Raw genomic sequence first — 24,330 nt, 5'->3', positions numbered from 1 at the left:
AAAGGTTGAGCAATTCCTGAAATGAAATATTAACAAAAGATTTGGATGATATTGTATAGAAAGACAAGGTCATTTATCCTTGGAAAAGGCAAAGATATAACTGTAGGAGGAGAATTATTTGGAACTCACTGTGTTCATCCATTCTTCTCCTGAATTTATTGAGCATCTTTATGATTATTACCTTGAACACTTTTTGGGTAAATTGCTTATCTCCATTTTGCTTAGTTCTTCTTTTGGGGCTTTCTCTTGTTTCTTTTTTGGAACATATTCCTCTGTCCCACATTTTGCCTAATTCTCTGTTTTTATTTCCATGTATTAGGTAGGTTGGTTACATTTCCCCATCTTGAAGAAGTGGCCTTATGTAGGAGATGTCCTATGGGACCCAGCAGCACACTTCCCTCTGGTCACCAGAGGTATATGCTCTAGAGAGTGCCCATTATGTTGGCTGTGTGGTCAGGGATGACTACTGTGTGCCCAGTGATAGGCAGGGCTGGTCCCAGGCACAGTTGGCTGCCAGGCCCTGCCTTGTGTGGAGGCTGCTGACCCACTAGTAAATAGGGCCAGGTCCTAGAGTGGCTGGCAGTAGTACCTGGGGTGCCCTGGGGTTGGCCTACTGGGGGATGTGACCAGGTCCTGGAATAGCTGACTGTGGAACCCGGGGGGGTCCCAGGACTGGTGTTGGCTCGCTGGTGGATGGGTAAGCCCCTGGCACTAATAGGCTAAAGGGAGGACTCCAAAATGGTGATTGCCATCACCAATGTCCTTGTGGTAGAACAAGCTCCCCAGAATGGCTGCTGCCAGTATGTATGTGCCCAGAGGGAATCCCAATTGTTTCCTGTCTCTCCAGGAGGCTCTCCAAGATTAGCAAATGGGTCTAACCAAGGCTCTTTTCAAATTACTGCCTTTTTGCTGGGTCTTGGAGCGTGTGTGATTTTGTGAGCACCCTTTAAGAGTCTCTGTTTCCTACAGTTCTCTGGCTCTCCCATATGCCAGCCCTGCTGACCTTCAAAGCCAGTTATTCTCTGAGCTCATCTTCCTGGTGCAGGACCCCCATGCTGGGGAAACTGATATGGGACTGTAACCTCTCTCTGCTTGGGGAGGATCTCTGCAATTGTGATTGACTTCCTGTTCGTGGGTCACTTATTCATGGGTATGGATCTGTGTCTCTGTTCCTCCTACCTGTCTTCTTGTGGTTCCCTTTTATTTATTTTAATTTAATTTATTTATTTATTTTTGGCTGCGTTGGGTCTTCGTTGCTGCACGCAGGCTTTCTCTAGTTGAGCTGCGGCGAGCGGGGGCTACTATTCATTGCGGTGCATGGGCTTCTGATTGCGGTGGCTTCTCTTGTTGTGGAGCACAGGCTCTAGGCACACGGACTTCAGTAGTTGTGGCTCACGGGCTTAGTTGCTCCGCGGCATGTGGGATCTTCCTGGACCAGGGCTCGAACCCGTGATCCCTGCATTGGCAGGTGGATTCTCAACCACTTTGCTACCAGGGAAGCCCAGTTCCTTTTTTATATCCTTAGTTGTGGAAAATCTTTTCTGCTAGTCTTCGGGTTGTTCTCATAGACAGTTGCTCTGTAAATAGTTGTAATTTTGCTGTGCCCATGGAAGGAGGTAAGCTCAGGGTCTTCCTACTCTGCCATCTTGGCCACACCCCAACTGCCCATTTTTCAGTTGAAAATTTTACAGTATCCTTGCTAAGAGATGAAGCAATATGCCACTGATGGAAATCTCATTGTTTCTTTAGAAACCCATTTGATCTTGATACAATCCTGATCAAGAAAATCAAATAAAGATATTTCTTTTTATGAGATGGAATCTGCTTTCTCTTGCTTCTATCTATTGTTCTCTGTTCAACTCTCGAAGACCCTACAAACTAGATCATCTTCCTTTGCCACATTTCAAACTGCAGAGGCCTGGTGATTACTAAAATGTCTGCCTTCTCTAGACTAATTATTACTATTCCTTTTCTTGTTCTTCATATAGCATGATTTCAAGTCACCTTAGCGTCCAGAATGTGCTCTCTTAAAACAATTTTAGTTTCTTTATATGCCTCTCAAATATGTGGACCCACAAGCATTTTGAAATTCAACAATATTTACTAGACAGTTCTCTTCAAATGGTGTCAAAGTAATGGATTATAATGTAGTAGGAGGATTCCTCAGTAGTCCAAATAGGATAATTTTTAAACTATTTCTCCTTTAATGTCTATCTTCCTCTGTCTGACTGTTAGCTGTTTGAAGTAAGGGAATAGGTTTATCTTGGTCATCACTTTATCCTCCATGCCTAGCATGACTTTATCTTCCATGCCTTTCTGATGCACAGTTAGTGTTCTGTAAGTATCCAATGATTGAACAGATGGATGGATGGATGTTAAGGTCTGTGGCATCATTTTTATTTTAATTCAATAATAAATTACTTACCCATAGTTTCAGTAGGGCTCCAATATAAACTGGTTCATGATAGTAAATCTCATAACTATTTCCTCTAAGAGCTATAAAATCTTTCTAGCATGACTTTTTTAAAGGAGAAGCATTACATATCAAGAGGATATATCATAGCGGATAAGGTGATTCTGTGATTCTGACCTGTGGAGTGTCCAAGTTATTGATGCCTATTTTTTCTTATGAATTCTTTTACTGATCTCTCACTTTGGAATGAAGTAGAGTGTTAGGTGATTACTTAGTTGATCTGAAACAGCCTTGATACCATGCTCTTAACATTTTAATCAATACACATATGGGTGCCCCTCCTTCTAAGGATTCTTACTCCTTAGACCTGGAATGAGGAGAGGATATGCATTTTTAAAAAGTTTTACAGATGGTTCAGATGCATACTTCTGATTGAGAATCATCAAATTAGAAGTAGCTTAGAGAATGAAGTTAAGTGGGATGAAATAATTGTCTACAAATGCAAAAATGACAAAATTTTTACTCACTGAATCCTCTGGAAAACCAGCTAATTAATTGCCACCTGGGGTCTTTTACTATTTCCAAAATTAACAGCTAACCACTTGTGGTTGAGGGAAATGTCTTTTAGGTAACAATATCAGCATAGAGGCATAGAATCATTGTGCTTCTTTTCCTCTATATTCTATAACCAGAAGCTGAGAATGGATTTTATTATCTCCTTTTCATTCCTTCTTTCAACACTCATCTTGTACTAGGGAGCCCAGACTGGGACTTGAATGGGACTAGACCTTAGATTGTAAATTATTCATAATTTAGAAAAGTTATTAAATTTAGTGACTCTTTATTGAATTCTTTATTCCGTAACTCTCCTCCTCCCTGCCCCCATCTCTCTCTCTCTCTCCCTCTCCCACACACGTACCCCTCTCCTTTCCTCTTCACCCTCTCCTCTCCTCTCTCTAATTATTGCCTTAGCATCAGTTTGCAAACAGGTTTCTTACTCATTCAGAAGTTGACACTCTTCTGTCCCAATCTTGGCCATTGTGTTTGAATGTATGATAATTTTCTGCTTTGAAAAGTTTGCAAGATTTCTATTTATTACAAATTAAGTAAAGTTAGTCATCCATGTCTATAGCTTCTTCACTCTTCTCTTTCTGTTCACTCTACTTTACTCTCTGAATTTGGTAGCTCATGGCCAAATGGGAGATTTTTCAAGTTGTGTTTGTGATTATCTGACCTTGAAAATGAGGAAAGGTAAAGCAAATGGTCTCAAAGTATTGAGAATTTTCCCCCAAGTAGTCTTAAATTTTTTCTCTCCTTGGAAAAAGGAAGGCAGAGGTCATATAAAGTTTAGTTTAAGAACTGAGTATGTTTTGGCTTTAAAATACCATAGTCCAAACATAATTTTACTCTAGTATCTGAGACCTGGCTGCCAAGATTTTGTTTGCTTGAATATTGCCAAATGTTGTCTTCCTAAGTAAGGTAAATCAGTTGAGGTCATAGTGATGTAACAACAAGGAAGAAAGGGACCACTAGGATCAGGTCTGCTTCTCACACTGAGGAAGTCCATGAGTGGAATGGACACGTCACATTTTGTGTCTTTGGAGGAGGCTCTGCGACCCCACTATAGGCTTTCATTTCTCCCAAAAGAATAAGACATAGCTGACTTCTTGGGAGACTTTTCTCCCAAAAGTCTCGGCGAGGTCAACTATTGTTACTATTTTCCGTGACATCTCATGGAAAAACCAGAACGAACTTTTTGGCCAACCCAGCAGTTGTCCAAAACATCTTTCATGTTTTCTCGCTCATCAGACCCATCTATCCTAAGGAAGAAGGTATGCCTGGCTACCCAACTTGGGACCAGGCAGTGAGAATAGGGAGGTAGGCATCTGGTTACTTTATCTTTTCCATGTTTGTCTGCAGTAGACAAATAAATATGCCCTTTCCCAACTCTCCTTTTCCTTATTTTAGTATACGTATAAAGGATTTTTTATAATCCAATACAGTATTTAATTCCTCAAGCTGTAAAACTAGCCTCCTGCTCTTATCTTTAAGAAAGGTACCAATAGCAGTTTTTCCCATCTCAGGATGGATTTAAGTCACAACCGGTAACTCTCTCAGGCATATTTACAATTAAGTCTCTCATTTAAAAAATAAACCTTAGTCTTTTACTGAACAAATTTCCGACATGGTGGACTGAGGTTGGCTAGTGTGACTGTAGTGTACCTTTTGGAACCTATGGTTACAATGGGGCTCCTACATTCATATCAAGACATGGAAATGCTACCAAGCCCCGAGGATGGCACAAAGAGCAGACTCCACATTAAAATCCTCGTCACACTTGAGTTTTCCCATCTAACGTTCCCAATACACATAAAAGGACCTTTTAGTAGCTTGTTAATGACTTTGATCTTCTACTACCATTTCAGTTTCCCCATTGACATTCATCCTGACAATCCTATCTCATTACTTCTAAATGATTGACAGAGGACTTTCAGATCAGCAAGCTCATAGCACATAGTGATTTCAGGTTTGGGCTTTGGAGTCAGAGGAACCCAGGCTTGAATCCCAACCCCTACACTGATTAGAATGACCTAGGACAAATTAGTTAACCTCTCTGATTCTCAGATTCCTTATCTATGAAAAGGAGATAATGATGTTCAACCTCTAAGGGAAGAGACAGAATATCCATTAAGTGCCTGCCATAGAGTAAGCAGCAAGTAAATGATGACTAATATTTTGATGGTCACCTTACTAACTAACCTGATAGTCTGCTTGTTCCCTCTCTTCTCATCAGTTAAGCCAAGGCATAACAAGCCATAGTAATGATAACTATAACAGTTATTGATATTAATCATTATTACACTTCACATTTACTAAAGTGGTAAATTTATTGGCATCATCTGGCACATAATAAGTATTCTTATTCCTATGATTCAGAGCTAAACTGAAAACTAAAGCTGAATATCCTAAATATAGTTCACACTCACCTCCATCTCCCCACTCCAGAGAAATCCCCTACTGTTTCTGAATTCCAAACTTTTCTTTCTCTTTTCTTGATTGAACTTCATCTTTTTTTTTCCCCCACAATGAGTGTCATAAAAAATCCAACTCTGTGACACAATAGTGGAAAAGGTAACTTTGGGGAGTGATTTAGACTGGAAACACATTTTGTTTATAGTGCTCACTTTATCCCAGTGTATTCTGGATGGAATGAGGGCTGCCTCAGGCCACTGGCTTCTCAGGTATTCATTAATCCTGAAGACAGCTTCAGGTTGAGGTCATTACTGCTTAATTACAGTCTGTGATTACTGCCACATTCTTCAGTGACCTTATTCTGTGCACTGGACTGTTTGTTCACCAGAGAATCCATGCAGCTGGAACTTTTGGCTGACTAGAAAGTATAAATAGGGATTTTTTTTTGGCTTGAACTGAAGATGGTTCTTGCTGAAATGTCAACACATTTTTCTCCCATCTGGATATGGTTAATCACGGTGTTTGCTTTTATATACTTTTTTCCATATAAGCTGTGCTTTTGAGGTGTGCCTGAACTTATCAAAATGCTGCTTTAAATAAGTGGAGCTCCGAACAGAAATGATCCTCTATCATTATTTACTCTTTGTGGACATAACAGGGGAGGTTTTCTTAGGAACACTTCAGCATATTAGAACCTTATTTTAGGGACTATCTAAGACTATGTAGCAACTGGAAGGAATTTTAATTCCATGATTACTCTAAGAGTAATATTGTTCTAAAATCATAGGGAAGGAGGCCTGACCTAGTTGCAGAGAGTACTCGGCTAGGAATTGAAAAATCTGGCTAGATTCTATGCTTAATTGCAGCCGATTCCTGGGCAAAATAGTTTTACTTACTTATTCACACATTATTAATGCCATATATAATTATTGAGTGCTTTCTATGGGCCACACACTGGGAAGGGTATTGTGGTTGCTGTAAGCTGGGGGGCCTGAGATAGTATTTTCTCTTTTATCCTTATATCTGCAACACCTTCCCTAGTGAATGGCAATATGTAAATAAATGATTGTAGCTGGTCTTCAATAAGACTGAATGTATGGACAATGAAATTTGAATTTTGTATAATTTTTTGGCATGTCGTGAAATATCACTTTTCTTAAAAAGTGAAGGGCTTCCCTGGTGGCGCAGTGGTTGAGAGTCTGCCTGCCGATGCAGGGGACACGGGTTCGTGTCCCGGTCTGGGAAGATCCCACATGCCGCGGAGCAGCTGGGCCCATGAGCCATGGCCACTGAGCCTGCGCGTCCGGAGCCTGTGCTCTGTAACGGAAGAGGCCACAACAGTGAGAGGCCTGCGTACCGCAAAAAAAAAAAAAAAAAAAAAAAAAATGATAGGCCTGGATAAAAGCACTGATAAAGATGAATATGAAAAAGCTCTGTAGAAGTAAAGACCTTCCTTTCTTCAAAAGATTCAGCACAAATATCCAAAGTTGAAAGGTTTGGCTATAGGAACAGAAATTAAAAATTTGAAAAGTGTGTAGTGGAAAGACCCGTGGACTGGGGTCAATAATTTTGGGGTTGTAGACATATCTGTAATCAATTAGTAGCTGTTTGACTTTGAATGGGTGTTATTATGCCCTGTGAAAGGAGAAAAAAAGGTGATATCACTATCTTCCTTTCACATTTACTCCCTGCCTTTGCCACCAGAGGACATGTGGACTTCAGTAAGGGTAATTTTCAGCAAGGGTGGATACTTACAGTATTATATTATGACAATGATAAAAACCATGATTGCTATAAATTAACCACTCAAAAATTTTATACTAAATTAAGTGGATTAAAATACTCATATTGTATAGATGAAAATTCTTTCAACATTGTTCTGTAGATTTTAATTCCAATGAAAATCCTAACAGGTGGCTCTTCAACTTAGGATGCTGAAAGCTGCAAAAGAATTTTGCTCCCATCCTAATGATGAGAAAAAGCAGATGATCTACAAAATTATAACTTATCCCAAAGCTATCAGAGTGCTGAGGTCAAAAGACAGCCAAGAAAACTGAATTCTGAAAAGTGACAGATCCCTTGGCAGGAGGAAAGCAGACACAAATCTTTTCAACTTTGGCAGAGTGTGGGAAGAATACTTGCTGTCATAAAAGTATATAAGAAAAAAAAACCAGTCAGTACTGTAAATACTTCTTAAAGGCCAAGAGTAGGTGAAGATTTCAGTTTAAAAAAACTGAAAACCCCGGGGCTTCCCTGGTGGCGCAGTGGTTGAGAGTCCGCCTGCCCATGCAGGGCACACGGGTTCGTGCCCCGGTCTGGGAAGATCCCACATGCCGCAGAGCGGCTGGGCCCGTGAGCCATGGCCGCTGAGCCTGCGCGTCCGGAGCCTGTGCTCCGCAACGGGAGAGGCCACAACAGTGAGAGGCCCGCGTACCGCAAAAAAAAAAAAAAGAAGAAAAGAAAAAAACCCTGAAAGCCCCAGAGAGAAGGAAAATTTGTCTTCACTCACAAACTCTTCTCCACTGATCCATCAATACAATAAATGCTCAAAGAGAGATTGGGTGTAGGGCAGGAGACTGGAGAACCCCTCTCTACCTCCTAATTCAGAAATGCAGGAGGTGATTTGATAACACGGGAAACAAAACACAGCAAAAAACACAGCTTACTTCACCAGATCCTTCTCTCATATGAAACAAAATTCTTAGCCACTGGGGGAAGTTACAAAACAGTTGCCATCAAGTATGCCGTTGGAGGGGCAGAAAAATCTTTTGGTCCTAAAATTCTGCACCAGTACAACACAAGATCTGCTACCACTTGTGAAGGGCCAGAAAATGATGTCCTGCCTAAAATCTGACACAGATTTTTTTAAAAGTCTGGCTTCTACGGGAGGGAGAAGAGGAAGAAACGCTGAAAATGCTTCACCCACAAGGCCCATGTGAACAAGCCTTGCCTGAGCCTGAGATTGGACAAGGAGAACTAAGCACCCTTTTCACCCCCACCATAAACCTAGCACCAGGTAACAAGCAGGAGCAGCCCACCAGTGGACAAGAGTGTAGAGAGACTCTTTCTGTGATTCAGACATTCAGGGATTTCTGAAAGTGTAGGGTAGAATAAGAACACCAGAAGCCTTCTGCTTTGTGTGGGCCCAGGAGCCCTGGTTCTACATTAAGAAGGTAGTGGCAACCCAACACTGAAGGTATTTGAATTCCATGATGCCCTGAGGATAATGACAATAACAACAAAACCAAACCCGGTTCAGTTATTGACTAGATTGAAGCAAACCCTACCTCCACTAATAGCCTGAGAGAAGTGTCATGCCCATCTCTGGGAATAAAAGCTATTTGCCTCAAAGAGCAGACTCTACTATTCTTTGATATGTGATGTTCAATAGCCAATCAAAAGTTGCATAATACACATAAAGTAGAAAGAAAAGAAAGACTCATTGTAAGTAGAAAAAATCTACAGAACCAGACACAGAGATGATATACATGTTAGATCAATTAGACAGGAGTTTAAAATTACTCTGATTAATATGTTAAAAAATCTAGTGAAAAAGGTGGACAACATACAGGAACAGATGGGGACTTGCAGCAGAGAGACAAAAATTATTTTAAGAGATAAATTAAAATATTAGAAATTAAGAAAAATAGGATATCAGAAAGGAAGATTTCTTTCAATGGGCTGATTAGCAGACTGGATGCCTTTGATGAAGAATGACTAAATGTGGAGGTAGGTCAACAGAAATTATCCAAAATCAAATGCAAAGTGAATGAAAGAGTTAGAAATGCACACATAATATTCAAGAGCTGTGGGTCAACAGCAAATGGTCTAAAAATATAAATAATTGAATTCCCAGAAAGACAAAAGAAATAGAAGTAGACAGAATAAATATTTTGAATAGATAATGGTGGGAATTTATGAAATTAATTAACAATAATGAACAACAGATATATGAAGCTCAGAAAACCCCACACAGAATATAATATAAACATATTTGTATATGTCATAGGCAAACTGCTGAAAACCAAAACTAAGGAGAGATTCTTGAAGGCAGCTTAATAAAGGTGAAACAGTAAAAAAGTGGAACAAAATCTGAATTATAGCAAACTTTTCATCAGAAATCATTCAAGAAAAAAGATAATGGAGTGTTTGAAGTAGAAACATAGCAACCTAAAATTCTGTACCTAGTGACCATATATTTCAAAACTTAAGGCAAAATAAATATTTTTTCTCAAATGAATACAGAAAGAATTTATTAACAGTGGAAGACAAATTCATAGGAAGTCACAATCTACCAAAGCTAATTCAAAAATTAAATAACATGCTTGCTTCGGCAGCACATGTACTTAAATTGTAATGATACAGAGATTAACCCCTGCACAAGGATGACATGCAAATTCATGAAGTATTCCATAATTTTGAAAAAATTGTTTTCCTTTTTTTTCTTTCTTTTCTTTTTATTGTATCTCTATGAGAAGATAAATGTTAGCTGAATCTATTGTGGTAATCATTTCACAATTTATATAAATCAGACCATCATTCTGTATACCTTAAACTTTTCCAGTGATATATGTCAATTATTTCTCAATAAAACTGGAAAAACAATAATTAGATAACTTAAATAGTCCATTATCTATTAAAGATAACCTATGCACAAAGAACATTCCAAGTGAGATGTCTTCACTTACCAATTCTATCAAAAGTTTAGACCATGCTACAAAACCTCCTCCAGGTATTTGAAGGAGAAATACTTCCTAGGTTATGAGGCCAGTGTTACTCAGAGACATTACAAGAAAAGAAAACTATAAGTCAATATTCCTCATAAACATAGGTGCAAAAAACCTTAAAAATTAACATCATATTCTGTGAGCAGAAAATGTGATCCTCAAAGGATATCTTGGTGGCTGGAGCAATTTCCCAAACTCAATCAGCTGAAAACTCCCAAGATTCAAGAGGAGTTTAGACTTTAAATTCTGTTTGCTAATTTTGTCTCTAATCTTATCTCCCCAAACAGACTGTAAATACTTTGTAAATACAAAGTATTTTTGTAAAATGAAGTTGGGGATCATATCATATCTTTGACTTAAGTTTTACCACTAACAATTAAGCAATTAAGTAATTAAGTAATATTTGTAAAGTAGTTTTATAGTCACAAATGTAGAAATCAATTGCATCTAACAGAAGAATTTAATACACACTGAGTGTTGATACCGATCTCAGTCTAAGACAGTTATCTTAATCTAGCTAATGGCAGCTCCTCTTTCTATACACATATAGATTTTGATGCAAACTTTTAAATATATCTTCAAAAAGTGTAGAATAAAAGTGTGTATCAGAATAAATTTTATAAAGTGAACAAACCCATGTGGTCAGCACCCAGATTAAAAACAGAACACTGTCCAGATCCCAGAAGCCCTCTTTTGTCCCCTTGTAATTGTTAAGCTTCTAAGAGTAACCACTCTCCTGACTTCTGACACCATAGGCTAAGTTTGTCTGTTTTGGATAATTTTATCAGTAAAATCATAACATTTGCACTCTTTTGGGTCTAGTTTCTTTTACTGTCCATTAGATTTATCCATGTTGTTGTATACAGTTTTAATTTGTTCATCCTCACTGCTAAACAGTATTTATTGTATACATATACAACTATTTATTTATCCAGTCTACTCTTAGATTGTTGGGTAGTTTCCAATTTGGGGATATTATGACAGTGCCATTGTAAACATTCCTGTATATGTCTCAGGAGACATATATGTCTCCTGTATATGTCTCTTATACATTTCTATAGAGTTTCTACCAAGGAATGGAATACCTGGATCAAGAATGTGTATATGCTTAGCTTTAGTCTACCAAGGAATGGAATACCTGGACCAAGGATGTGTATGTGCTTAGCTTTAGTAGATACTGTCAAGCATTTTTCCAGTGTATAGGTCCACCAGCAATGTATGAGAGTTCCAGTTGCTCTACATCTTCACCAACATTTGGAATTGTTATCTATTTGTTTTATTTTTAACTTTTTTGGTAGATGTGTAGTGGTAATGGCTTTGTGATTTAAACTCTCACTTTCCTGATGATTAATGAAGTTAAACACCTTTCCTTATGATGATTATCCAAATGGATTTGTCCTTTTGTGAAGTGCTTATTAATCTCTTTTGCCCATTTGTTTCTGAGTGGATTATATCATGGGTTCATTTTATTTTTTTTTCATTACAATGCTTTAGATCACTTGATTACATTTATTTGCTTTATTGTCCATTTATTGGTTGGGTTGTTTGTCTTTTTGTTATTGAGCTGTATGTGGTTTGTATGTTTTGGAAACTAATCCCTTTTTGGTCGCATCATTTGCAAATATATTCTCCCATTCTATAGGTTGTCTTTATTGACTTCTTAGGAAGTCCTAGATGGGCTCCCTTCTATTTATTTTTCAGTATTTAAAAATTTATTCAAAAACTTAATTCATTTTAAAACAAAAACAGCAGTTTAGACAAATCCAAGAGTGATTTTAAAATGAATGAATCATAAAATAGACAATTTATGGCTAATATCATCATGGTGAGAGAAAATGCACATGTATTTTTACATTACAAAGGAAATGTATTAACAGATAGAAAAATTTCTGCCCCCCCCCCGCCAGCAATGGCTTAATGTAACAAAAGTTTATTTATTTATTTATTTATTTAATGGAAAGGCATTTTATTTTAAATATAACAGTGTGTACATGTCTAAACTCCCAATCTATCCCTCCCCACCCACTCTGCCCACCCCCCACCGGTAACCATAAATTTGTTCTCTAAGTCTGTGAGTCTGTTTCTGTTTTGTAAGTAAGTTCATTTGTATCATTTTTTTCAGATTCCACATATAAGGATATCATGATATTTGTCTTTCTCTGTCTGACTTACTTCACTTAGTATGATAATGATACTTAATTCTTTGCATATTTTAGCTATAAATTTTTGTTGGATACATTGTTGCAAATATTTTCTCTCACTTTGTGGGCTGGCTTTTCACTTATTTAATGGTATATTTTTATGAGACTGCCAAAGCTTTACCTAGTCTTTCAGAAACTTTCTGTTTAAGGTTTAGTTTTCTGCCTGCTACTGCTCCAGAAATTGGTAACTGCTGTGAGAGGAAAACCAGCAGTATGCCTGAGGCTCCCCCGACATATCTCCACCAAAGACTTAGTATTTTTTTCTTTCTCCATCCTCCAGTAGCATCCTTTTTTGGGTACAAAATGGATTCTCATCCTTGTGCCCATTCACAGAATTGGCAAATGCCTCTAGAGTAAAAGTGCCTGCAGAAGTCCATTTACTTCTGCTACGTTCTCCCCTCTCTGGAGTACGGTTCTTCCAATTCTCTTTTCTGTTCCTGCAGTCTGCTGACTTCAAACAGATGATTACCATCTTTTATCTTGGTTTCCCTTCTTGTTCTCAGTGGCAGCATTGGTGTGCTAAAATCTATTTCTTCCATTTTAAAGTAATAATCTACCACAGTCTATTTTGGATTAATATATACTGCTATTTATCAGCTATCAATCAATCAAGAAATGCTAGCTAAAAAGTTTTATGTAAAATGGACTTGCAAGTATTACTGCCTTTGGTGCTGACACATTTTTGAGTAACTGGGCATCAAAAGACATTTTTGGGTATCTCGGAAGATCTCTAGATAATTAAAGTAGTCCTGAGTTTCATCTGATTTTGGGAATTGAACCCTGATTAGAAGTACTGGAAAACTAGAGTGGAGCTGATTGTCCTAATAGCGTGGGAGAAGTGAAATACAAACAGATTTAAGGGTGCTTAAACACATTAGTAATGATTTTCTCATGCATGCCTAGCTTTGTTGTCAGTTCAAGTAATGTAACTAAATCATGGCTTTGGACTTTCTCAGAAAACCATGAAAAGAAACTGAAAAATTATTGGCAAATCACTCTTAAAAAATTGTGATTCATGCTGAAATGAATTCTTGACCTAGATTACTAGGCTGATTCCTGGTTTTTGTGCCAATGGTAGAACTTGAACATATGTCATAGTTGTTGCTGACTTATCTTGGCAAATTCCATGGCTGATGCCTACATATAACAACAGGAATTATCTTAGTCCTTTTACCTACATGGTCACACTTACTGGTATTTTAGTTTCTTAATTAGGCTTCAGCAGTGTTTGTTTACACAATTATTTTTTTATCTAAACAACTGCTTCAACACAAAGCAGAAACATAAAACATAAAAATATCTTAATAATATCTAGAGCCTCTCAGGGGATATTTTGGACTTTAGTCTTAGAGTTGAGAGATTTCCTAAAGATGATCTGAAATAGTATTTATTTGTTTGCATTTTTTTAAAGAAAATTTATATCCAAGCAACATTCAGTAAGGTCTGATACAAATAATGTGACACAATAATAGTTAGATATCTAAGTCAGGGATGTTTGCTCTGATTCTAATTTTAAAATGACAGTTTTTGACTTTTTCTGATTATAAGGATAATACTTTTCTGTACAAAATTAAGGAAATTATTCTTTACCAGTTCACTCAGAAAAGTATCAGTTTGTATAAAACTCTATCTTTTTTTATGGGACATATATATATATGTTTGTATACATTTATGTACACATGTTTAAAATGGACTGCATACAATCTTTTATAATCTGATTTTCATTTAACTATTTATCGAGAACTTTTTTTCTCATTACATTTTCTGTAAAACGTAAATTTAACAATTGCCTAGTGTAGCAAAATATGTATATACTAACATACCACTGATGGCCATATAAGTTGTTTGAAACTTTTCTCCATGTTCTATGGACATTCTTATACATAAATCTTTTTGTACACATCTGATCATTTTACCAGAATAATTTCTTATAAAAAGAAATACAAGACAAAAAATTCACAACTTTAAGGCTTTTGAATAACATACCAAATTACCCTTCAGAAAGGTAGTAAGAATATGAAAGCATCGATTTTACTGAGCATTTGCTAATACTGAGAATTGTGCATTTATCTTTCTCAACTTTACAAATGGAAAAAAAAAAGACACTTCATTGTTCATGTAGCATTACTTACCATTTTATATTACTGGCAAGTTAGATATAGGTTAAAAATGTTTATTGGCCATTTGTATAAGCTTTTCTTTAGTGAATTGTCAAGTTATGTACTTTGCTTACAGTTATATTGGATGGTTTTTATTTTTCTTACTATCGGTGAGACCTCTTTCAGTATAAAGGTTGTTAGCCATTTGTCTGTCATATATGTTCCAAAATATTTCTTTTTGTAATTTGCCTATTAATTTTTCTCATGTAATGAAATTTTTACTCTACACACAGTCAAACTTATAGAAATAGAAATCGTAGAAATCTATCACTTTTCTTTATAGTTTCTTCTTTTGATTCTGCTATAGTTTCTTTGGTACAGTTGATTTTGATATAGTTTCATCTTTTGCTTAAAAAGACCTTGTTAACTCCAAGATCAAATAGATGCTTACCTACATTATCTTTTACTTCTTTTATGGTTTCATTTTTTTCTTTTATATTTAACTCTTTAATCCATTTGGAATATATATGGGACGTGATAGTTATATAATTTAACTTTTTCCAAATATCCAAATAATTACATAGCTTTTATCATATACCAATTTTTTAAATGTATACTACTAGGTCTTTTTAATATTCTTTCTGTTTGTGGTCTGTTTTGTACTAGTATTGCACTGTTTTACTTACGTTTCAGAATTTATTTTGACATTTAGATAGCTGAGTAGGCCAATTCTCTCTTTATCATTATTCTCTTTTCAAAATGTCTTGAATGTTTTTACCTGTTTGTTCTTCCACATTAATCAAAAGATAATTTTTTATGGTACAGAAATAATCCCATACAGCTTTTCTAAAGTATGAGTAAGATTTTGGAGAACTCTCCTATATGGAAAGACCTTAAGGAAATGTTGATAGATTAAAAAAAAGAGAGACAAAACACCAGGTATATTGTTAAAACATTAATAAAAATTACATTTGCTTGAATATGCAAAGGATTTCTCTGGTAGGACTCATAGGAAACAGTTCTTAGTTTCCGAGTTGGAAGACAAGGGTGGGTGGGACATTTACTTTTCACTAAATATTCTTTTGTATTTTTGAATTTTGTAACATGTGCTTATATTATTACCTGCAGAGTAAGACAACAAATTTAAAAATTTCAGTGATCAAATAACAGCCCTTAAGGTAAGTTTTAACTTATCCCAAGATTTACACATTGAGAAAATGAAAGTTTTTCACACGGCTAGAAACGGTGCAGCCAGGACTCCCTCAGCTACACCAGAGTGCTCCTCCTCAAGGAGTGGGGAACAGAGACCCACAAACAAACAGTCAAGGAAGCACGTTTTTAACACTAATTTTATTTATTTACTTGTTTGTTTTATTTTATTTTACTTTTTTATTTTTTATTTTTTGGCGGTACTGGGCCTCTCACTGTTGTGGCCTCTCCCGTTGCGGAGCACAGGCTCCGGACGCGCAGGCTCAGCGGCCATGGCTCACGGGCCCAGCCACTCCGCGGCATGTGGGATCTTCCCGCACCGGGGCATGAACCCGTGTCCCCTGCATCGGCAGGCGGACTCTCAACCACTGCACCACCAGGGAAGCCCTGTTTTATTTTTTATTGAGGTAACTGGTTTATAACATTATACAAGCTTCATGTGTACAACATTATGTTTTTACTTCTGTATTCGCTACAGCATGCTCACCAGCAAAAATGTAGTTTCCATCAGTTACCATACAGTTGACTCCCTTTATCTATTTCATCCTCCTCCCTGTCCTTTCCCCTCTGGTAACCACGACTGTGTTCTTTATATCTATGTGTTTGTTTTTGCTTGGTTTGGTTTGTTCATTTATTTTGTTTTATTTTGTTTATTTGTTTGTTTTCTATATTCATAGATGAGTGAAATCATATGGTATTTGTCTTTCTACATCTGACTTACTGCACTTAGCATAATACCCTCAAGGTCCATCCATGTTTTACTGCTTCCTAGTTTTTGCTCAGTCTTGAACACAAGTTTTTAATAAGAGTATCATTCAGTTTCTGAATGCAGCCTGTATCTTAAAAAATTGAGGATAGGAAGTTAGTTTGGGGAAAAGCAGGAAAATTGTAAATATCCAACGCAAAGAAGGTAAATGGCTGAGAGAATAGAGGGACCCAATACAAACTATATAATATTTGGTATTAAAAAGTATGTACTAGGGCCTCCCTGGTGGCGCAAGTGGTTGAGAGTCCGCCTGCCGATGCAGGGGATACGGGTTCGTGCCCCAGTCTGGGAGGATCCCATATGCCGCGGAGCGGCTGGGCCCGTGAGCCATGGCCGCTGAGCCTGCGCGTCCGGAGCCTGTGCTCCGCAACGGGGGAGGCCACAACAGTGAGAGGCCCGCATACCGCAAAAAAAAAAAAAAAAAAGTATGTACTGTCTTGAGATATTGCTGTGAGCTGTGTGTAATTGTGGTACGTGGGAAGTATCACCTTCCTGCCCATATGGGAGACCACTTTTCAGTTTGGCACCAAGTATTTGGCACCAGTATTCCTACAGAGGGCTTTAATGCTTCCTATCTTAATAGCAGAGGAGAGAGTGGAGTCTCCTACAAAGAACATCAAGAAACCAAGTGTCCCACTCAGATTAGAGGGACAAGGCTAACAATTCACAGACAGCATATGGAAAAAAGCAGTGCTTTTTATAGCAGTAGACTTTATTACTCTGAAATATATCTTTTGGCTTTTGAAGTCAGATAAAACGGGGTTATACTTCAGCCTCAAAACTTACTGTGTGACCTTAGATAAGGGACTTGTTCTTTGATAGCTTTGTGACAAGGCAATTTTGCTGAGCTTTAGTTTTTTCATCTGTCAAATATTTATCATAATACTTTCAACGTTCATACATTTATTTGACAAATTACATAGCAGGCACTGTTTCAGTCACTGGTGATAAAGTGGTGAATAGGAAAAAAATGTCCCTGCCTTTATGGAGTTTATGTTTCATTAGGGGAGAACTAAATGAAATAAAAACAACGCAGTGTTTGGTAGGACACTTAGAAGAGTAAACCCTGAATTAATGATATTATATATATTACATTTATTATAAAATCATATATGTATACTATAACATTATAGATTATTTTTATTAATTTAACAAGTACCTAAGCAAAGTTCAAATCTGAGTTTTAAATATCTTGACAACACCCTAGTGGAGCAATAGCCATATGGCATCTAAGGAGTTGGAATGAGACTGAAGAGACCTCATACCCTTAATCCCACTGGTAAAGGAGCTTCGTTGGTCTTGAACAAAGAGGTATTCATCTTAGAACCAACCTAATATTCTTTGTTAGTCATGTCCTATGTGTTATAATCTATGCCTGGTTATCATTGTATTGCAAGTTTCAGTTCTTTGCAATGAATTCTTCTCTCATTTTTACAAAGTATTAAGTTAAATATAGATACCTAGATCAGGAGAACACAATTCTGTACATTGAGTGGACAAATGAAAGCAGAATTCTCTCTTAATGAGGCTACTTATTTCCCCTATAGTTAGAAAATTCCAGTTTGATGAACTTAAGAAAATGTTCCTCTTAGAAAGAAATTATGAACTTTCTCTGACCTTTATTATTTTTTTAGCATTTATTGAGCAAGTCTTTCAAATTTCTCAGAAAAGATTAAGGAAAAGGTGAGTTAGTAGATGGAATTTATTCTAATTTTTCAAAAGCTTTTTGATTTGATCCCTCAGGAGTTTGTGAGGAGAAATGGATAGCCCAGTGGTGAAGTATGAAGCACAGACCTTTATCACTGAGTATTAAAAATTACTTAAAACTATACTGGGAATGCACCGAGTTCTCTCCTTGAGAAAATGGTGTTTTTAAAGACAAAGGAGAGAAGGATAAATATCCCTAGATTAATTGTAGAATTACGACAGCACCATCAAATAGTATACTTAAGATAATAGTGGAGATAACCAAAATGCAGAGATGATATTTTGGAAGTTCAGAGTATCAGGCCACAAATGCAAATAATTCTTTTCTTTTTTATCAAAAAGCTTTTGGCCATTCATTTGCATTTAAGAGGTTAAACATATGGTATTACCAATTGCTTGGCAGGCATTTTCTTAATTGGGAAACATGTGTGCCTTTCTTTTAGATTCATCAGGATACCCTGGAGAAAACATTTTACCATCCACGGACATTCACGTCTGTTCCTCCTTATCTGAATTAGGAGTTCTGTGTTAACAAACCCAGTTGTATTTGTGTGACTCAGTCCCTATTTCTAGCTTGGTTAAGTGTTTGGGCCAAGGGTGGAAAAAGGAAAACTCTCTAGAATAGGAGATAATGTTTTTTTGTTTGTTTGTTTTTAAATAAATTTATTTATTTTATTTATTTATTTTTGGCTATGTTGGGTCTTTGTTGCTGTGCATGGGCTTTCTCTAGTTGCGGCGAGTGGGGGCTGCTCTTTGTTGCGGTGCGCAGGCTTCTCATTGCAGTGGCTTCTCTTGTTGCGGAGCATGGGCTCTAGACACGCGGGCTTCAGTAGTTGTGGCTCACGAGCTCTAGAGCACAGGCTTAGTAGTTGTGGTGCACGGGCTTAGTTGCTCTGCGGCATGTGGGATCTTCCCGGACCAGGGCTCAAACCCATGTCCCCTGCATTGGCAGGCAGATTCTTTACCACTGCGCCACCAGGGAAGCCCGAGACAATGTTTTTAAAGTCTCCACTGCTTCCATTTCAAAGGAAAGATGCATGGCAATGTCAAAGAACTAGAGTGCCTACTTTATAAAGGATGCATTGGAAATAAGCAGATCTTTTCAAAGACCTCCCTCTCTTACCACCTGAAAATGGATTCCAAACGATGGCTGAGTGCTCTGGGGTGTGGGGGAAGGGCTCTAGTGAAGCAGGTTTATTGTTGTCCAACAACCTCTTCCCCTCATCTCCTTCCACCCTCTGGGGAGGAATGCAGGTAAGATGGTCCAGGGCTGGATAAAAGGACGTCTTGGAGGATGGTAATCCAGTACATACACCCTGGTTCCTAACCTCATTGCCTCCCAGGAGAACTGCATGCTGGAGAGCAGACGTTATAGTCCTTCTCTCCTGGTTTGACTACAGAAGAGTTAATCCAGGTAGTTTGCTTTGAAAGAGCTTTATGGAGTACAAGATATGAAAGTAAAAGATTAAAGGTCATATAGGACAAAGAAGATCTGTCACATCTCTGGCCCCCAGAACTGACATTATTTGTTCAAGTTCAATGTTTTTGGAATTAATATACTAGTCTTTTATACTCCCAATGGCTGTCAGACCAATGCTGTAAGACCTGAAGGACCTAGTGACTCAGACTTGTACTACATCTCCCTTTTAAAGGCTCCAAAGCACATTGTCTTATTTCTCCACCTTCCTACTTCTCTCCCAATTAGGTAGTGCGTATTTATTTGCTGTGATGCAACTCTGGGCAACCGAGGAATATAAAATAAGTAGTCTGAAGAGATTGCTTAAAGAGATTGGCCATGATGAGAGCAATATGTAAGGTTTCTGTCTGCCCAGGTAGCCATATCTGAAGTGCCCCTTCTGGGAGAGGCCCCAGACAATGGAACAGAGCATGGACTTTGAGGTCAGCTTCCCTGAGTTTGAACCTTAACTACACCTCCTAGTGCCTGTGTAGCTTTGGGCAAATATTTTCATCTCTCTGTGTTTCAATTTCCTTTTCTGAGAAAAGGAAAGGGTAATAATAATATCTACTTAGAAAAGCTGTGATAATTAAATGAGTTAATACAGTAACAGAACTTGGAACAGTGTTTGGTACATAGTAAAGGCTCTATGAAAGTTTTCAACTGTTATTAGTACTTCAGGAGTTCTTGATAAGCCCAAACGTCACTGGTTCTATGAATCCCTTGAAACTGTATACAGAGCTTAGTGTGGCAGAGTGTTCATACTGCTCATCAACATCATCTCTGAAATAGAGTTTAGGAACTACTGTGACAGACTATATAGGTCTCCAAATACTAAGTATTAGTTTCTATCATTATTAAAACTCAGTGAACCATTGCTAATATCGGTTCATATGAATAATAATTAAATCTTCAACTAAAATAATCCTTGAGAATTTATTTACAGGGTGTCTGAAGGCTATTGGTTAGGTGTGCTAAGTTTGTTTTCTATAACTTTCTTTGAATTTTTTTTATCCACAATTTTAAGCAGGAGCTAGCTAGAGAGGTCAGTGGGCCAAATTAATTAATCAAAGAGAGCATAAAACATTGAATATCCCCGAACTTGGAGTAGTTTCCCTAGCCTTCGTGCTGCCCTGCATTAATGCAGTGACCCACTAGATGTCAGTGTTTCCATGAGAATGAATAAAGGCATTCTGTTGTCATCCTTGAAGCAAAGGATTAATTGCTATAAAAAAGTTAGATGAAATAAAATGTTCTCCTTGCTCTTCAAACGGAGATAAACTAATAACTTTGGACACAGTTTCACTCCTCTGCATTCACCAAATGTCCAATTACATATCCTCTCTGCCTGGACCTTCAAAACAATATAAAATTGAATGAAGGCAGTGAGAGAAGTCACAGGAGGATTTCCACAGAGCTCCATCCAGTTCAGAAACAGAGCAGTTTAATACGTGTTTCCAAGATTTCTAAATGCAATGACTTAGTAGGTAATGTTCTTCCTATATCTTCTCCTATGTTCTTTTTCTTTTAGCTTTATTTGGGACATTTTTAAAAAATCTCTCTTTATAAAAACAATGTTTCAGCCATCTTTCTTCAAGTAGGCTTGCTTAATTGGGACAAAGATGATCCTGTTTGAGTCATAAATCTTCATGAAGAAGTCCTGCATTTTCAGATGTTCTGTTTTCACCATTTCTCTGAGCACACATTTTTGATGGTGTGCCTCAGTCATCAGACACAGATAGTCAGGAGAGCAACATAGAGCTATGTAGAGAGGCAAGAAATCATAATAGGTATAGGAAAATTATATAACCAGAAGTATCTAAATGAGTAAGGAGGATAGTGCAAGTGTTAACTCGAGGAAAATACCAGAACAAGGGCTTCCTAATATCCCTGCTCTTGTGGTTTTATTTAGTACATGTTCTTTTCCCCCATGAACAGAGAGCAAAGCAAATGTGACTAGCATTTTGTTGAATGGGCACTGAACCTTCCCCCATGTCAAATATCACCTGGGATATTAAAGTCTACCGCGTATACTAAAGAATCAAACCTAGCAATTTTGTCAAATACATGCTTGAGTTAAAACAGAGAGATTGATTAGGATGGAAGTGCTATTCTAATCCAAACAGTAGGAAAAATGTGTTCCAGGGATTCAGCCATCTCAGGCTATTTTCAGGGCTGACAACCATAAAAAGCAGATGGCCTCAGAGGCTGTGCTGGACACTGGTTCAGAAATATAACACAAGGTTAACAGTGACATATGCTGTCATCTGTGAGGTAACAGAGTTCCAAAAAAATATGGCAATTTCAGAACCTTCTCTAAAATGGTATTTCCTCTGTGCATTTTTTAAAAGTTAATGTAATCAAGGCTTAAAACGGCTCAGAGAAAGAGGACATTTTATTTACCTTGGAAGATCCACTGAGGAACTTCCACAGAATTCAATTCCTTTACTCTTTCACAGTTTTCTCTTATAACATTGTTGACAGTGAAAGTATGTATTTGTGAATGACAGTTCATTATTTTCATTGGGAGAGTATTTCAGTGTAATAGTCTAAACATTTTAAAATGTAATTATTTATTTAAAAAGCAATATGGATAAGTTATTTATGTAAACCTAGGATTGTAGACTTGAGAATATCCAGATTAATAGTTATGGTGAGGCTTAAGGCTAGCAGTTGCTAGTAAGACTAACCGTTTCCAAATTTTTCCTCTCTTTCCCCTTGTGGCTGATCACTAATGTCTGAAGTGACTCCATTATAGATTCACAAAAGAAATACTTTTGCCATCAGATGAGAAATCCACTCATCAGATTACTATAAATGTCTTATTGTGAATCATTTATTTTCCTCTTTCTAATGTCATGGGAAAGATAGCAGAAAAGTGTGTAGGATTCTTCCCAGAGAGGGTAGATCTGATGGATTTTTCTGGATAGTAAGAGCCTGAGGAAACAATGGAAGTCTGGAGGTATGAGGTAAACAGAAGTATCCAAAAATTAAGACGGTTACATTGAGTTAATAATAAAATCTCAGGAAAGCATTTTTAAATCTTTTTCAGTTTTGCACTGGGAAGACCCTAAGAACAGGACATTGGTGCCTGAAAATTATGTAACTGATCTTACCTGAGAAGTGCCATTCCTGGTGGTAAAGGTAGGATAACAAGGAAAAGGTGATTAATGGAGTTCTCGTTATGAAGGTATGTTGAGTTTAGTAAATCATTGACCTCCAGACTGCTATGCTAGGGGTGCTAGGAAAGATTACACTACTGCGCTCCCTCTTTTCCCCAGCTGTGCATCCTATCTATAGATACAGGTGATCACAGTTTTGGAGGCAGACACATGACTTTCAAGAATTACTTTATTATTTGTGCTATGTTCACCTTGAGAATTTGCCTTAACCTTTCTAAACTTCAATTTTTTCCTCCTTAAAATGGGAAAAACATTCCACAACCTACCCAAACAAGTCATAGGGTTGGTTTTAAGTTTAAAATGATAACAACTATGGGCAAATGGGTTTTGTGAAATGTGAGGTGCTTTACACAACCTCTTGAGTGTAATTTTTAATGTAAATATTGTAGTTACGTCTTTTTAAAGTCCTTTAGGTCATGAAACCTGAAGTAAGTGCAGGTAAAAATACGTGTGATATGAACTAGGTTAGAAAGCGTGGCAATGTGTAGAACAGTATTAGAAAAAATTTATTCCTCTGAGAAAGAAAAAATGAAAGAAATGCTGTGGGATTTTATCAGACCCCCTGGCAATGGCACAAACTTCATAATGTGATACTAATAGATTTTGGGGGAATGGAATGAGAGTGCCAGGGTTGTAGCAATAGCCTTCTAATGTTTTCTTTGGAGATGAAAGAGATAAGGCTTTTTTTTTCCCAAAGTGTATCCTATATGCTGACTTAGCTTGTGACCCTTTCAAAACATTTGTGATCACTCATTCTGATGGCCTTCCTGATGTGACTAAATCTTATGTTATTTTTATTAAGATCTTACAAGGTTGCCAGATAACTAATTGTGGTGGAAAACAGCCAAGGAGCAGGGCTCAGAGTGGTACAAAGTGTGGACTCTCTCTCTAGTCTACCATCCCTCAGCTTTCCTAATGATTCCAGCAACCTCCTTTTAAATTTGAAAGCACGTATTTCTATATATTTTTTATTTAGCTTATGTCAGTGTCATGTATGTGTTTGAAATTCACTTGTCTCTTATTACATTATAATCTCTTCCTAGACATAGTCTATCTTTTATTATCTTTGAAACTCCCTATAGCGTCTAATGTAAATTTAGGTACACGGGTCTTGCACTGATATGTAGCCTTTCAGCTTCAGGGAAAGGAAGCTTATTCTAGATACAACTGAACTCCTTACTAGATGTATAAATTTTATAATTATCTTTACAAAATTAGATGCTTTTCCTCTCATGAAATCCCAAAAGAAGAGAGAGAACTTAGCTTATTCCTTCGTATTAAATCATCACACTATTGAGTGCATATTGCATGTCAGGGTCTGTGTAGGGTCTGGGCTAACTCAACAAATGAGACAAGAATTCTGCCTGTCGTAGATGAATGGTAGAATGAGGATTTCAGAGAAAGAGAAACTCAGAGAAAGAGAATTTTACCTGGACAAGGTTGTGGGAAGGGAGACCCCAGCTGCTGAGCATTAAGATTCAGATGCATTTGTGCCTCCCTGTTTGTTTTATCTTGACCTTCTTATAAAGGAGACACCCCAGAGGAGCTCCATTTTGTCCTCACACTTGGTTTTCCCATGGTGAGACTCATTATTAAT

At 37.4% G+C, this 24,330-nt stretch overlaps 1 pseudogene; it reads left to right on the top strand.

The window, feature by feature from the left end:
* Positions 1-9,707: 9,707 nt before the first annotated feature.
* Positions 9,708-9,806, top strand: LOC132491535 (U6 spliceosomal RNA; annotated as a pseudogene).
* The last annotated feature ends 14,524 nt before the right edge of the window (positions 9,807-24,330 follow it).

Source organism: Mesoplodon densirostris, chromosome 5, assembly GCF_025265405.1.
Source record: "Mesoplodon densirostris isolate mMesDen1 chromosome 5, mMesDen1 primary haplotype, whole genome shotgun sequence".
NCBI lineage: Eukaryota > Metazoa > Chordata > Mammalia > Artiodactyla > Ziphiidae > Mesoplodon > Mesoplodon densirostris.
Note: the sequence above shows the minus strand (reverse complement) of the source record. Positions and strands in the feature narration are given on the sequence as shown.